Here is a 17471-nt window from a genome sequence, read left to right as displayed (position 1 = left end):
TGTCACCTTCTAAAAAGAGAAAAGTGTCATTAGCGAACTGACAAATTTCACATTTTGTCTCTGGAATCTCAATGCCTTTTATTTTGTTTTCTCAAGAATCTTACAAGCGATTGATTCTGCACAAGAAATAAACAAACAGGGTGAGAGTACATTTCCTTGTCTACAACCGCGTTCTATCCGAATACTTCCAGAAGCTTTGTGGTTGACTATTACTGTGCATTTTATATCGGTATGAAATGCTTGTATCCAACCACAAATGTCGCTACCAAAGCCAAAATGTTTTAAGACTTTATGCATATGTTTTTTCCCGTTACCTGAATCAAATCAGCTTCATAGAACATGTCACTATACAGAAATAGGTCAAACCATACAGACTTTACAGTCATGCATCATAGATGTCAAATCATGGATGACAACTCACAAACTCAAACTAAATGATAACAAAACAGAGGCACTTCTCATTCACTCAAGCCCTTTTTTTCTGAGTTGCCTAAGCCTTCATCTATACTGGTAGTAACCTCAGACATACCCTTCTCAGCATATGCACGCAATTTAATCTTAGATTAGTATATTTTATTGTGAAGCGCTGTGGGCCCCACCTGAGATGGAGGGTTCTGCGCTATATAAGCCTGCATTTTATTATTATTATTATTATTATTATTATTATTATTATCAAACACCTTTTCAAAATCTATATAAAAAAGTAGTCCTGTGAGAATTTTCTCCTTTAAATGATGGATTATTTATCTCCTGTCTGTCATCTTGCAACAAAACCTGTTTGATCCTTCTTGATTTATTTAAGACTGTTTTAATCCTATTTGCGATACAGGAAGAGCCTGTGCTTTAAGTTACACTCAGGAGCGCTATTGGACGCCAATTTCTAAGATATTCCCTATGTTTATTTCCTTTTGATAGGCAGATTATAATGCCTTCTCTCTGTTTAATTTTCCTTCAAAACCTTGGTATAGATAACGTACGACAAAACACCTGGCTGTTTACAGAAAAAAATCAAGTCAACTGTAATTATCACGATCAAGTGGTGGGTTCAAGACTAGGCTGCAGTGACCTCCTGTAATTATCTTATCACATTCCATTTGTTGAATTTGATTTTTTAATTGCATTTATCTTCAAAACATTTTTTTTTTGTTTTTTGTCTTTTTGGGTTTTTTTTGTTTGTTTTTTCTATTCTTTTATGTTCCATTCTATTCTATTCTATTCTACCTGTAAGAAGAAACAAAGTATGTATTCATAGAAGATTTTATGCTCGGCGTGTTTGAATGCAACTATGTATACATTTTGCTCCAAATCATCATCAGCGCATTGTGTGCCAACACATGCAGTACACAAAATGGACGTGGGTGGGCGTGGTTGAATTATTGGCTTCTCGTCAATGTATGCTGGTCACAGTACAGAGGTTGGGCATGTGGGTGTGAGCAGCTGTCCTGTTACACCCCAAATCGACGTCTGACGAAACTGTCGCCAAAACCCAATCTGTCGCCAGGGACAATTTGGAAAGCCCTGATTCCCAAAATGGTCGCCAAATTCAAATTTGTCACCGGCGATTATTTGGGCGAGCCTCATTCTTAAAATGGTCGCCAAAATCAAATCTGTCGCCAGCGACAAAATTGATGTACCCTCAGTCGCGACTCTGTTGCATACTGGAAATTTGTTGCCAGTGGCAATTGATGCTGACCAGTAACTTCAAGTGTTTTATTTACTCGCAATGGGCGATGTGAAGCATATTCTGAAAAAGAGAAGAAAAGAAGAAAGAAAAGGAAACAAAGCTCGAGTTTTCAAATACGTGTCTGGGGGGGTGGGGGCTAGGTTTAAATCAAAAATGATTTACTAAAATACAAAGAATAAAGGAAATCGAATTGAAATGCATTCATTTGAAGTCATTCACAGCATACTTGAAACAAATAGGTAAAGTCCTTGATAGCACATTGTCCAGGCAAAAATCAGTCAGTCCTGTCAATTCTGCTGCTGTCAGCTACGATACCCGTTCATCGAAGGAAAATTGCAACTCATACTCCTCTCACTCTCTCTCGCACATACAGCTGTAACTCTCTCATCTGCTTTGCCTTCTTCATCCACTCTTGCATTCTCTCCACTGGTTCCCTCTCTCACACAAAATATAGTACAAAATCAGCACTCTCTGTTGCAAAAACATTAACTTTTTTTTTTTTTTCCCCTTTCCCATTCCTATTTTCACCTCCACATTCCATCTCGTTCACTACGATCAGCTTCGCATCCGCTGTTTCCGCGTTTCCAGATTCAAACACCCAACAAAACGATCATACACATAAAATGTTACATGTCTGAGTGTGTATGTGTGCGTGCCTGGAATCTGATTGAATGACTCAGGAAACAAATGATGAGCGCCCGATGGCAGCCGTCAGTCGGCTCTACCGAGGTAGTCAGGATGTTGTGCAAATGAGCGCGAGTGTGAAAAGCGCTTAGAGCTTGGTCTCCGACGAGGCTAGGCGCTATGAAAGTATATAATTATACCATTCATAGTCGGCCGCCTCTCTTTCTGTCTCTGGACCTCGGAACATGCTTCGTCAAAACTCGGCGCTCAGCTCTTTGAAGACTGGCCTTAAAACCTTTCACTTTCAGAATTGCTCTCCCTCCGCTCTGACCTCTTCCCGGTCAGCCGTTTCTCCATCATTTTATGTACATGTCTTTATAAGTCATCCCTTTCATTCCTCAGAATCAGAATTATGTGTGTGTGAACGACCAGTGTCACACACACACACACACACACACACACATTCTTTTTGTCTTTGTGATCACCATTGTTATGGACACACACACACACACACACACACACACACACACACACACACACACACACACAGAGAGAGAGAGAGAGAGAGAGAGAGGGAGGGAGAGAGAGAGAGAGAGAGAGAGAGAGAGAGAGAGATTGACAGAGATACACATACAGACGCAAACTGACACAATTCTTTTTTTCTTTATCATCACCATTGTTATGGATTTGTAGTCTGACAATTGAAGTACTTTGAATTTCACACACACACACACACGCACGCGCGCGCGCGCCCGCGCACACACACACACACACACACACACACACACACACACACAAATATAACACTCAGTAAAGGATTGCTGGGGCTGGGCGGGGAGGTTTCACAAACACACATCTCTCTCTTACTCTCTCTATTCCCCTCACTTTCTCTGTCTGTCTGTCTGTCTCGTTCCTCTGCCAATAAGAAACACTGCGCTTTGTTTTAAGCTCCGAGCTACACCGCACCTCAACAAGAACGTCAAAGTATGAAGTGCATAGTGAACAATAGACGTTGTGTCGTCAACACACACACACACACACACACACACACACACACACACACAGAGAGAGAGAGAGAGAGAGAGAGACTGTGAACAGGGACGATAAAGAAGCAGTGAACACAATGTGCACAGCATCAATAGGACAGAGGCAGGAAAGCAAGGGGAGAGAACATGAGGAGAGCTTGTGAAGGAGACAGTGCTGGAATGTTCACATCAAAAGAGAAACAGAAATTAATTATACTGTATCATTCAGTTATAGAATGTTTACATCAACAGGGAAACAGAAATGAACTTGCCTGCCTTGCTTTGATTTAAATATTGCTCAGTATATCACCATCTGCGTCAGACCACAGATTTACATTCATGCTCATCAACCACATACATGTTGAAAAATACAAAACTGAAGAAAGCTGAGCCATAATCTCTCACAGGTGTTAAGGTTGTTGCATGCAAGCTTCTCTCTCTCCCTCCCTCCCCCCGCCTCTCTCTCTCTCTCTTTCTCTCTCTCTCTCTCTCTTACAAGGTGTTTAGAAAGTTAGATCTTCTTCTTCTTCTTCGTTCGTAGGATGCAATGCCATGTTCACTCGAATGTACACAAGTGGGCCTTTATGCATATGACAGTTTTTATCCCGTCATGTAGGCCGCCATACTCCGTTTTCGGGGGTGTGCATGCTGGATATGTTCTTTTTTCCGTAACCCACCAAATGCTGACATGGATTACAGGATTTTTAACGTGCTTATTCGATATTCTGCATGCGTATACACACGAAGGGGTTTCAGGCACAAGCAGGTCTGTACATCTGTTGACTTGGGAGACCGGAACAAATCTCCACCCTTTACTTAAATAATAATGGTAGGAGCACGTGGGCTTCCGGTGACCGACAATGTTTTAGGTACAACCAAAGAGTGCAAAATATTCATTTTCCGCATTTCTGATTTTTTTTTTTTTTTTTTTAAGCAAAGTACTGTTCATGGGAGAATGCAAGATTGGGTTGATCACTTGTATCATAGTGATGGGTTTGTGTAAATAGGCTAACGGCACGAAGCGTGTGTCAGTGTATGTGTGTGTGTGTGTGTGTGTGTGTGTGTGTGTGTGTGTGTGTGTGTGTGTGTGTGTGTGTGTGTGTGTGTGTGTGTGTGTGTGTGCATTCTATACCGCTATTTTACGTACCATGGAGCAAGAGCCCAGCAGTAAGGCGTTCACTTAGACAGCGAGAAAATCTCAGGGCAGGGGTTCAAATCCCACACTCACCAGAATATTCTTCCCCTCCATAAGACATTGAATTGTGTTCTGGACACTAGTCATTCGGATGAGACGATAAACAGAGGTCCCGTATGCAGCATGCACTTAGCGCGCGTAACAGATGCCATGGCTACTAAAGGGTTGTATCCGGTGGAAAACAATCAAGCAGATGTGGAGACTTCGTTGGGGGGGGAGTGGGGGGTGAGGGGGGGTGAGAGAGAGAACACAGATGACTAAGCCTCATTACGTGCAGAAGCTACGTCAAACAGATGCGTTTTCACGTTTGCTTTGAAAAAGGACAGAGTCTGTGAATGACGTAGATCAAGGTGAAGAGAATTGCACACAGTAGGAGTTTGTTTCTGAAAGACCCAATAATCAAATATCTTTGAAGAGACTCTTGGGGCTCAAAGTAGGTTTTTTCTATCTCTTCATAAGATCTGAGAGAAAAGGAAGAAGTGCAAATTTACAGAAGATATGTATGATTGGAAAGATCACTGGATGACTTGGTCATAAGACTGATTGTCAAAATCCATGTCTTTTCAGATTTGGTTCACCTTTTTATGGCATCTATAAGTGAAAATGTCTATCTCTAACGTACTCATTTTCTGTGGTTTTGGTGTCATCTATGCTAGCAATGTAATCATCACCCATTTGACGAAAATACAACACTCACTTCAGACTGGGGCTAGGGCCTACCCAAATTAAACTATCTGCATTGGAACAAAATAAGTATTAGTATCGGTGCTTGGCATTATCATGCAAAATTTTACACAGTGATTAATCATCATAAAACATGTAAGTAAATACACAAATGTGCCTCTCTCTTCAGTGTATGTGTGCATATGCGCGCACGTGAATTCATGCGAGAATGTGCGTCCTTACGCATGCGTGTGTGTGCACGACACGGAATTCACGTTTTCACTATTTTTCCACAGGCAGTGGAAACAAACACTTGTGAACTCTCTCTCTCTCTCTCTCTCTCTCTCTCTCTCACACACACACACACACACACACACACACACACACACACACAGAGATGAGTTTGTGATCATGCATTTTTATATAATGTCTGAGAGGTAAATGTTTGTCTCTCGGATTCAAAGATGACCATGGCTTCAAGAATCAGAAGAAAGATCTGTGGATGTGAGTCCAGAGGTGATTGGTGAGACCAGTCTGGGCCCTGAAGGCGCGCCCACATGTGGGACAGAAGTCAGTGGGTGCTGTCGTGGCAGTGAATGCTGCTCGGGCCTTGTGCACAGCAAGCTTTCGTTGCGCCTTGGTGATGTGCATGGCTTCAGCTGTATGGGCTCATGTGGTGGTTTTCCTGCGCCAAGCTGCACGGACCAGAGTAAGCGTCTCCCACGTGTTGATGTCGACGCCCAGGTCTTTGAAGGACGCTTTGTGGCAGTCTTTGTAGTGTTTCTTCTGTCCTCCAACTGAGGGCTTGCCCTGTCACAGTTCTTCTTACAGCAGCTGCTTAGGCATTCGACTGTATGGCACTCTAACCATTTGTCCAGCCCACCTGGCTTTGGCTTTCTGCAGGAAGGTGTCTCGCAGGCGTAAAGGAGGATGGTAAGGGCCACTGCACAGTAGACCTTCAGTTTGGTGGCAGCACTGAGTCCTCTTCGCTGCCAGACGTTCTCATAGAGTCTCCCAAAGGCGGCACTGGCTCTGGCGATCCTATTGTTGACCTCAGCATCAATGTTCACTGCACGAGAGAGTGTGCTGCCCAGTTAGGTGAAGTCGTCGACTGCCTGGAAGATCTGCCTCCTCACTATGAGGCGCAGCTTCTGATAAAATTATGCCTTTCCTGGGGCAGGCTGGTATATACCTTCAGTCTTTTTGGTGCTGATGTTGAGACTGAAGTTGTTGCAGGCTTATGAGAAGCAGTACATTTGACACTGCATCTTCTGCTCTGTGCTGGGGTTGAGTACTCAGTCATCAGCAAACAAAAAGTCTCTGAAGACAGCTTCTTTCACCTTCGTAACAGCATGCAGACGTCTGAGGTTGAAAAATCTCCCGTCAGTCCTGTACCTTACCTAGATTTCCTTCTTCACAGTCACGGAAGACATCTATCAGCATGGCAGAGAATACCATACTGAACAGAGTTGGGACGAGAACGCAGCCTTGTATGACGTCGTTTGTCACTGGGAAGGCCTCTGACTCTTCTCTGTCATCCAGAACTGTCACCATCATGCCGCCGTGAAACTGCCGTACAATTGTGATGAACTTGCTGGGGCAGCCAAATTTCTCCATAATCTTCCACAAGCCTTGTCTGCTGACCATATCGAAAGCCATGGTCAGATCGACAAAGGTCATGAAGAGGTCACTGTGTTTCTCCTGGCATTTATCCTGGAGTTGGTGTGCAGAAGAAATCATGTCGGCAGTCTCACGTTCAGCACGGAATCGGCACTGGCTTTCTGGGAGAACTTGCTCAAGATGATGGAAAAGGCGGTTGAGCAGGACATCCGTGGTTTCAGCCCGGGACGTGATGTCAGTGTCAGGATAAACTTTACCGAAACACAAAAATCTGGTTGACGTATGCGATGAGACCACTTACACGAGGTCAAGTGTTGACGCACCTGTTGAGGCATTTTATATCCCACTGCAAATTAAGTTTTTCTTGCTGCTATGTAAATTAATCATAGTTAGCCCACCCTTTCTATGTCATCATACAATTTCATTATGAATCTTCTGTTGTAATGCAAACAAATAAACAAAAGGTAAACCTGTAAAAAAAAAATATCTAGCTATTGATTCTGGTGAACTAATGCTATGAATTTACTGTCGTAATGTAAACAAATAAAGAAAAGGTAAACCTGTAAAAAAAAAAAAAAAATCTAGCTATTGATTCTGGTGAACTAATGCTTTCTGTGTTGTGAAAGACCAACTGAAATAGCAGAAATATTTTGATGATAATTTTTTTCCCGTTTATTCCAAGGTCAGTGTGTTTTCTAGTTGGTCATTCAATAGCGTTGTTTGTCTATCACTGTACTTCAGATACTGAATTTCTGTTACGGTATTTCTGACACTGAACTACTAAATTTGATCAGTCAGACATATGACATGAAACATAATCCTATCCAGATGACGTATCAGGTCACATCGACGTTACAATGACGTCAGCGTGTTCTGGATACGTCATTGTAAGAGGAAATCTGAGTAACGATGATTCCCCAATGGGCTGGCGGAAGTCTGTAGCTGTCCTTCCGGGACATGTGGTGATGACCAGTTTTAAAGAGCCTCCAGACCATCAGACAAATGTCAAACTTTATTGTCCAGTGTTCAGTGACATGGACATGCTTTTCATTGTGTGGAGAAGATCTGATATATGGTCTGATTTTGCCCACATCTGCAGGACAGAATTCATGCTGACTGTTGAGGACGGGGCCCAATGCACCACTTCTTGCTTTCAGCTCTTCTTCTCATTTTTCAATGAGAGTAGAACACCTCAGAAATTACTCTCTGGTTTGTGGAACTGTTCTGTGGACCACTACCCCAGTTTCCATCACCACCTGGCCTGTAACCTGAAGACAGAGTGTGAGGACGGGAGGGATGAAACCGGGCAATGCCCCTTCAGCAGTCCGGAGTGCCAGGGATTGGTGGCACTGTGTGACCGTTGTTACAAACTTGTGGAAAGCCTTGAAGGATTCGACAGCGATGAAAAGGACGGCAACAAGAGGGGTGATGAATACTGTCGTTCTTTGCAGGGTGTTCTGAGTTTGCCCAAGTGTTTGTATGACTGGCTGCACAACCTTATGCAATTAATCAACATACACCCACTGAGAACGGCTAATATTTGGGTTGGGGCATATAATAAAGGGCAATATGCTGATGGTGAATCATTGCCCCTTATGTATAGACTGAGTGTGTTGAGTGAATACAAGACTGTACTTCACCATGTTCCTGTTGGGCTATTCAGCATAAGTTCAAAGAAGGTTTGTTTCATAACTAAGTCTACAACAACAACAAAATATATAGATATATTATATTCTGCAAGGTGCGATTTATATTTGATGTACAAATTCGAAAGGGCTATATGTGAATTCGATAAAAATAAGAGCCTGGAGAATTCTGATAATTTGCATACAATTACTTTTGTCAGCACACGGGCTTTTTTGCACAAGGGACAACCGTGTATGGCACAGTGTGGTGATGGTCAATTGACACATACATTTCTCTTGTCTGGTTCTAACAAATTTCACCTGTGTGGCCAAGACCACTCAGTGTCTTCTGTTGGTCAGGGTTGCTTGTCACATTTAGATGCATTTAACTCTACACAGCAACGTGCTGCTTCCCCTCCTTTGTTCACCTGCAGTGATGGGCAAACCACACTATCATACACACTGGTTTGTAACTTTATATATGACTGTGGAGACAGGAGTGATGAACTGTATTGTACGCACTCTCGTTGTGTCAAATCATTCACATGCACTAATGGCCAGTGCCTTTCCTTTGATCAGATATGTGATCGATTATCTCAGTGTCTGGACGAATCAGATGAAATGGATTGTTACAATTTTTTAGAAATAATGGTATCTTATCCAAAGATGCTATTCCCTGTGTTAATCAATTACGATGGCATCATGCGGTTCACATCAGTTCGAATGCATCCCAATGAGTCATGTCCTGACAGTCACTATCGCTGTCCTGATAATTACCTACGTGACTGCCTGCCGGTATACACACGATGCAATGGGGTGTACGACTGTATCGATCACCAAGACGAAGATGGGTGCATGGAAATGACCTGTCCTGGATTCTTCATATGCAGAAATTCCGGAGATTCTAAGGTATGCCTGCACAGTGACCATCTATGTGATGGTTGGCCCCATTGCCCGACGCATGACGATGAAATAGCGTGTGATGTGACCTGCCCTGATGACTGTCTGTGTCGGGGTCATAGGTTTCTGTGTCGTAAGCCTTTCTCTGCTACTCTCTTTCTCCGGCTTCGCTCCTTGGACGCTACAGGGTCTGGCATGACGCTTTCTGATGTAAGCAATAATACTTATCTTATTCATTTGGTTCTCTCACGATGTCATCTGCTCTACTTGCCAAAGATTAGTTTGTTCAACCTAAAGGTTCTTGACCTCAGTGGTAACAGATTTCAGAATGCAAACATTGTGTCATTTCTTGGTTTCAAACATCTTGAGTCTTTATCCCTGGCGAACAACCCACTCATCTCACTTTATGCAGGTGTTCCATCTGATGTGTATCAAAATAAGCTGACACTCATAGACCTGTCATACACAACGGGATTACAATTGCTTGACACCAACGTGATTGCACATTTTCCCTACTTACAGCTACTGAATCTATCATTTACATCAATTCATACTATCAGCCCCGATGGCTTGAAATCCACACCAAGATTAGAAGAATTATACATGGATGGAAGTCCCATCAAAACATTCCCACACGATATGTTGAAGAATCTCCACAGATTACGCTTTTTGTCAACACAAAACTATAAGCTGTGCTGCAATGCAATATTGCCTGATACAGTGCACAGTATTGCTTGCTTTTCCCCAAAAGATGAAATTTCATCGTGTGAAGATCTACTTCAGTCGGGAATGCATCGAGGATTTCTGTGGTTACTCTGTTGTCTCTCTATCATTGGTAACGTCTTCTGTTTTATTTTCCGTTGTTGTGCACGAAAAGTGTCTTCTTCAAGTGGCTTTGGTGTGTTTGTCACCAATCTTACCATGGCCGATTTCTTTATGGGGATCTACCTGGCCATTATTGGAGCAGCTGATGAACAGTTTCGTAACACATATCTATATTTTGATGACACATGGAAAAGCAGTGTGACTTGTAAGGTGGCTGGATTTCTGTCTCTGTTGTCCAGTGAGGTGTCAGCCCTGATCATTTGGCTTATTACAGTAGATCGCTTCATTGTTATCCAGTTCCCTTTCAGCACCTTGCGATTCGAAAAAACGTCAGCTACAGTAGCTTGTCTGTTAACTTGGTTGGTTGGCTGGTTTCTGGCCATCCTGCCTTTACTTCCGATGACATCACACTGGGACTTTTATAGCCAGACAGGCATCTGTATTCCGCTGCCAGTTACAAGGCAAGACTTCAAAGGCAAACTTTATTCTTTTAGTTTGGTTATAGTCTTTAATTTTGTTCTGTTTTTACTCATCTCTTTTGGCCAAGCATCTATCTACTGGTCAGTACAAAAGAATACATTGAAAACTAACACCTCTAAGGACTCACGGGACATGACTATAGCTCGTCGGTTAATTACCATTGCAATCACAGACTTCATGTGCTGGTTTCCCATTGGACTGTGTGGAATGCTGGCATTAGCACAGATCCCTATTCCCGAAGAAGTAAATGTGGCCCTGGCTATATTCGTACTGCCGTTAAACTCAGCGATTAATCCTTTCATGTACACTATCAACACTTTCGTGGAAAAGCGAAGGAAATCCAAAGAAACAAACCTTTTGAAGTGGATGGAATCCCATACAGACATGATCGTTACCTGACATGTTATGTGCCATTAACAACCTAAAATCATTGCAATTAATGGTATTGAAAAAGTTTTCTGTCATGGAAAAAAAAAAAATCAGCGACATCCATTTTCTGTCTTTTGAAAATATATCAGCATTATCATCATCATCATCATTACTGGTGTCGTTTTCGTCGTCGTTGTCATCGTCACAATTCGTCTTGTTATTATCAGTGTCTTAACGTTGAACCAGGAGTTCTAGTGACATTGATTTTCTCCACTTTTATTAACTCAGAGAAAGCGAAAACAAAATTACACGTATATTGATTTTGATCGGTCATGAAACCATGTAGCACACCTGACGATAAAGCAGATTCAGTGGGATAACTTGCAAAGCGCCAGTGGCTAGGGCTGAAACCTTGACGATTCATGTCCATGTCAACTCAGTGAAAAAGTTTGATTCCACTGGGACTACAGCCAGTCAGGTAGTAATATGTTTTATTTTCATGTGACTTTTTGTGCAGTATGGGATCTCAAAGTGCAGGGAAATTTGGTTTTTTTTTATGTTTGTTTTTTTTGTTTGTTTTGTTTTGTTTTTGTTTTTGTTTTTTTGTTGTTGCTGTTGTTGTTGTTGTTGTTTTTTTGTTGTTTTTTACTGAACTCAAATATAGGTCAAAGTGCAATATGCATTACTCAGACATTGTTTCTTACATGAGCCGTTTGCTCCTTTCAGTCATAAACAAAGAATATCAACAGACATGGGAAGAAAACAAAAACAACATCATCAACAACAACAACAACAGACAGAGTGACGGAGAGACAGACAGAAAGGCAGTGGGATGGAGAGATGGACAGACAGAAGGAAAGACTAGTTACAAAAGACAAAGATAGATACACTGGGGCAGAGAGACTGAGAAAGAGACAGAAATAGAGAGACAGACAGAGAGACGGAGGGATAGCCAGACAGGGAGATAAAGAGAGACGCGGACAGGTGGAGAGACAGACTGAGAGACGGAAAAAGAGAGACAAAAAGGGGAGCAGAGAGATAGGTCTGAGAACAAGTCGGGTATCATAGTTTTGGATGCCCTGAAGGGAATGAATGGGTGAAGCAGGCAAACCAGACAACAGAGACTAAGTTACACAAGTCGAGAAAGAGAATGAGAGAAACGACGAATTTAGATGCTGCGTCAGATATTTCCGAATGGAACTGATGCGCCGTAATTGACAATACCAGGGTTGACAGGTCTAACTGATAAATTATTGCATGAACAGTGTGTTGTCAAGAACAACACCGACGATCTTGACTGAGGGATAGAAGTTCTGCCATGTTTGAGTCAACTGTGATGAAAGAGAGTTCTTGTTTAGTTCCTGTTATCATTGCTTCAGCTTTGTCTGTATTCAGTTGTAGCTTATGAAGTCATTCAGTTCTGATTGTCGAGGAATCAATCGGATGTTACTTCAAGAGAGAGGACACATTTTTTCAGGGGAATCGCTTTTCTGAAGTTGAGTGTCATCGGCATAAGAATGATGACTGACACTGTGGTGGATGACAATTTCAGCGAGGGGGGCAGTGTACAATGTGAAGAGCACGGGGCCTAAAACAGATCCCTTTGGGACTCAGACTGGCATGTGTAAACTGTGACAGACCTGGCATTTGGTCAGTGAGATAATATTTCAATCAGCTGAGAGTAGTGCCGTTGATACCAAATGTATGATGAAGACGGGAAAGAATGGTCTATTGTATCAAAAGCGGCTGACAAGTCGAAAAGAGTGTGAAGGGAAATTTTTCCTGACTTGTAAGCTAACAGTAAATTATTCAGTATGTGGAGGAGAGTGGTTTCAGTGCTGTGGTCAGCACGATAGGCAGTCTGAAAAGGATGGATGAGATTGTTAAAACGAAGTAATTGTTGAGATGCTTCAGGACGGGTTTTTCTGGAAGTTTGGACAGGAAAGGAAGGTTAGAAATTGGTCGACAGTTTTACAAAGTCTGACTTTGTTGCTGTTTGCTTTGTTTTTCAAGTAACACGAGTGTTACTGGTTCCAATCACCTCCTCACAAGAACAGTCAGTTCAGTGCCATCAGACACACCTGATAACTCGCAGCATTAGTACGACAATTCAGCAAATGCTTAATATTTTGTGTGTTGTCATCAGTTGCCTTTATAAAAACAACAACTTAGGCTTTGTTTTCTTTGCACTGAATATTGTTACCATTTGTCGGTCATGTAGGCTATCTTCTGTCTTCTTTATGGAAGAAGACATTTATCATACCTCAGGATCTAGAGAAATGTTCATTTTGACTTAATGATACATCATTCCTGTGGAATGACCTTTTTTCTCAAAGCGGAAAATTAAAGCAACAGGCTGTAAGCATGCCACCACCTCAGATAGGGTTGGGGGTGGGGAAGATGACCATCTTTTCATGAAGCTAAGCTATATGGCAGTATGTTTTTTTATTGCCGAAAAAAGGCGTGTTAGAAAGATTTGTACTCAATGAAAATTAATGGAATGAACAGATTTAAAATTTCACCCTCCCCAGTAGTATTTATACCCATGTGTTCGATTCATGATCAATTTGTGACAGTTTATCCCTTTTTGCCTGAAACTTCAGATCCTGAAGATGACCTGACTTATGATAAGCATTAATTGCCCATCACAATGGAAAATGGGCAAGGCTGACAGCCAGTTACAAATGAATGTTTGGGTATAAACTGAAACTGAAACTGTGTACACAACTGGAGAATTTCGACACCACCTCCCTTCTCATCTGCCTCCCATGAAACAAAAATAAGAAAACAAAAGAAAATAGAAGGAGAGATGGGGATTGGGTGTGTGTGGAGAGAGGTGTTAAAGGGTCAGATCTTTCAGCTCTGGTAGTTGACATTTTCCATGCTCAGTTTGGTTCAATGAGGTGTCAGCGCGTGGACTTATCCATAGAAGCTACACCACAGACACTGTTTAAAAACGACACAAAAAAACAAACACCTAAAAGACAAAAACAAAGAGCAGACGCCTGACCTTTGCAGATACCTAACAAGCTGTTCAGGCCTTGAGGGCCTGCCCTTGCTCTGTGCACCCCTAACTTTAGCTGATCACAGATCTTGCGTTCATACTGCAGTGCTTATTTGTAAAAAGCCCAGTGCACGAAACAAGGCCAGCCTTATCAGAACACGGTCGAATGTTTTCCTCATTCAAAAATATATCTGCGTCAAACACAATTCTGGGGCAGTATATATTGACTGCAAATGTAGAATCAAGTAGAACGTTTCCTTTACTCAGAGTGAAAACGAAACGTTTAAACTGTTCATTTACCAACAACAACAAACTGTAGACTAGAATCCTTCGTGTGTTTCAGTTTCACTTTCTCAAGGAGGCGTCACTGCGTTCGGACAAATCCATACACGCTACACCACATCTGTTGAGCAGATGCCTGACCAGCAGCATAACCCAACGCGCTTAGTCAGGCCTTGAGTGCATGCTTACATATTTGTGTACCTATGAAAGTGGATTTCATTTTACGTAATTTCGCCAGAGGACAACACTCTCGTTGCCATGGGTTCTTTTTCAGTGCGCCAAGTGCGTGCTGCACACGGGACCTCGGTTTATCGTCTCATCCGAAAGACTAGACGCTCAGTTTGATTTTCCAGTCAAACTTAGGAGAAAGGGCGAGAGCGGGATTCGAACCCACACCCTCACGGACTCTCTGTATTGGCAGCTGAGCGTCTTAACCATTCTGCCATCTTCCTCCCTTGTGTGTTCAAGACCTACTTCAAAGCATTAGAAAACCCTCAAAACCCACTGCATGACGCAGTCAAAGAACAAAAAGGCAGCCGTCTAGGACGAGGAAGATCATGGATGGGGCAAGCAGAAGACACAATCCAGCTAGTATGCCGACTTCAAGACCTGAAAGAAACAAAAGAATGGGAGAAAAACCCCGAAAACCTCAACCATCTATTCAACACAGTCATTTCACCCACTCTAGGAAGACATTGTCGGGAATGGCCAGAGGGCAAAACTGATGCGGAAGTGAAGCTGCTTATAGAAGAAAACAGTAAAGAAGAGGACATCATCATATACACAGATGGCTCAGTCACCAAAGACCAGTCTGGCTGGGGATTCACTGCGAAACAAAATGGAAAAACAATTTGGGAAGAGAATGCTGCCTACAAAGTCACAACCTCCAGCCTAACGATGGAAGTTGAAGCCGTGACACATGCCCTCCAGTGGCTATCGTCCTTCCATACGCCCGGAAACCAACATGCCATGATTCTAACCGACTCAATGAACCTCATACAGAAAATTGAAAACGGAATGGGAAGCCCAGAGTGGCATAACGCAATGCGCAACTTTCAGATTAAAAAACTCACATGGTCATACTGCCCGGGACATGCAGGTGTTAAGGGAAATGAGCGAGCTGACAGACTTGCTGGTAACGCAACACCAACGAGCAGCCTACATCTAGGAAAACCGGAAATCCTCAGAAAAGTCAAAGAATACCAAAAAGAACAGGTACAAGGCCATCACACCATTGATCGCCTCAAAGAAATAAAAGCAGAGAGAGGGAGCGGCCGCAAATCTAACATGAAAGGTAGAGCACGATGCTTTGCAAATCAAACAAATATCGGCATCATTTCCAAACCAACATTGCGCAAATTTCTTCAAAACGGAACAGTCTCTCTGTGGGCCTTTCCAAATACAATAGACCGAGCAACACACTAGATGCCACGTTCTTGGCATCAGAGATCTTTTCCCATCCCTCTTGCGGCCAGTCAGTGGCGGCTGTGTGTGTTTGTGTGTATGTGTGGGTCTGTGCTTTTGAGTGCGTTTGTGAATGCGCGAGAGTGAAATTGCACACAAGTGTCAGGAGAGATATGTGTACGTGTGTGTGTGTGTGTGTGTGTGTGTGTGAAGAACTCAGAACTCAGAACTCAGAACTCATTTAATTGTCGTAAAACCATCATAGGAATTATGGACACTATAAACTAAACACAACAAGCAAACAAAAAGTAAAAGCAATAAGTTGTGAGCACATGCAGGATATTCCATAAGACATAGCTATGGACTGCGAACTTTAAAGCATTCATATATGTATTTTGCCAGTTCTGGTTGGAAATAATTTTGTGGCAACAGAGAACTCGGCCTTTGGATTATTGTGTTGCCAGTGCCATCTGGCCAATGATTCGAAGACTGGGAATTGACTGTCACAAGTAGGCGAGACCTCAAGTTAGAGTACACACTACACTTGTCCAGAAAATGCAGTTCATCCTCTATAACTCCACATGATTTACATAGCCGGTCTTTCCTAGTTACGTTGTAGTGACGTCCACGCTCAATTTCAAGTTCATGTGCACTTATTCGCAATCGACATAGTGCTCCTCTGTGTTTAGTATTTTTGCAGCTGATCAGGTAAGGTTGTAATGTATAAGTATTTGCAATTTTGCAATAAAAGGAGAGCCTTGAAATGGTCTCGTTCTTTCTGCTGTTCCAATATTGAACATATTTATCCTGTAGTTTATTCAAGACTGAATATTTTAGTCGCTTAATGCTGAGTGTGCCTTGGTTCTCCCACACGTGGGAGAATCCAATTGAAACCAGTATCTTTTTGATAAAATTAAGCCAAGGAACTTTTTCCAATGAATCCATCGATAACATATCATCATATGCTTGCCTCAAATAGCTATCTTCTTTTGATTCTATGATGTGTACCCAAAATGAGATGACCTGACACACTGCGGTCAGAGAAATGGGGTATCTGCCCAGTTCTGCCAGGACTGGTAACTTAATTGATCTTTTGTGTACGCCCATTAAGCTCCTACAGAAGTTGACATGTACATTTTCTGATGGGCATTTTGCGGAGAGAAAGGCATCAAATTGGTTGAACAGCATAGAGGGCGTGGAGAAGTTTGTCGCAGTTTGATTGAATGGAAACCACACCTCAGCGCCGTAACTGAGAATTGGGGTGACTAAAATGTCAAACAGTTGCGTCATTACATCAATTTTTACTTCTTTCCCTCGCACACTGCGTTTCAGAGCATGCGCTGCTTTATGTCCTTGTTTGGCTAAGTGGTCTTCAGCAAGGTGAAAATTTCCACTCTTATGAAACATAACTCCCAAGTATTTATATCTATCCGTCGTTTCGATGCAGTTATCGCCACATGAAAAGAGCACTGGTATTTTGGGGTCGTTTTTTGTGAAAATTACGACTTTTGTTTTGTCCCTGTTGATTTTAAGCCCCCATTGCAGACAGTATTCATGTAGTTGGTCTAGTTTGTTTTGTAGTCCGACTTTTGTTGTCGAGAGCATCACAATGTCATCCGCATATAACAGATAAGGGATCTGAGTCTTGGTTGTTTCATTGATGTATGGTGAGGTGTCATCGTGTATATATTCTCTTATGTCATTAATGAAAATATTGAATAGCGTGGGGCTAATAACATTTCCCTGAAGCACTCCTTTTTTAACTGCGATA

Source organism: Babylonia areolata, chromosome 1, assembly GCF_041734735.1.
Source record: "Babylonia areolata isolate BAREFJ2019XMU chromosome 1, ASM4173473v1, whole genome shotgun sequence".
NCBI lineage: Eukaryota > Metazoa > Mollusca > Gastropoda > Neogastropoda > Buccinidae > Babylonia > Babylonia areolata.
This window is presented reverse-complemented; position numbering follows the sequence as displayed.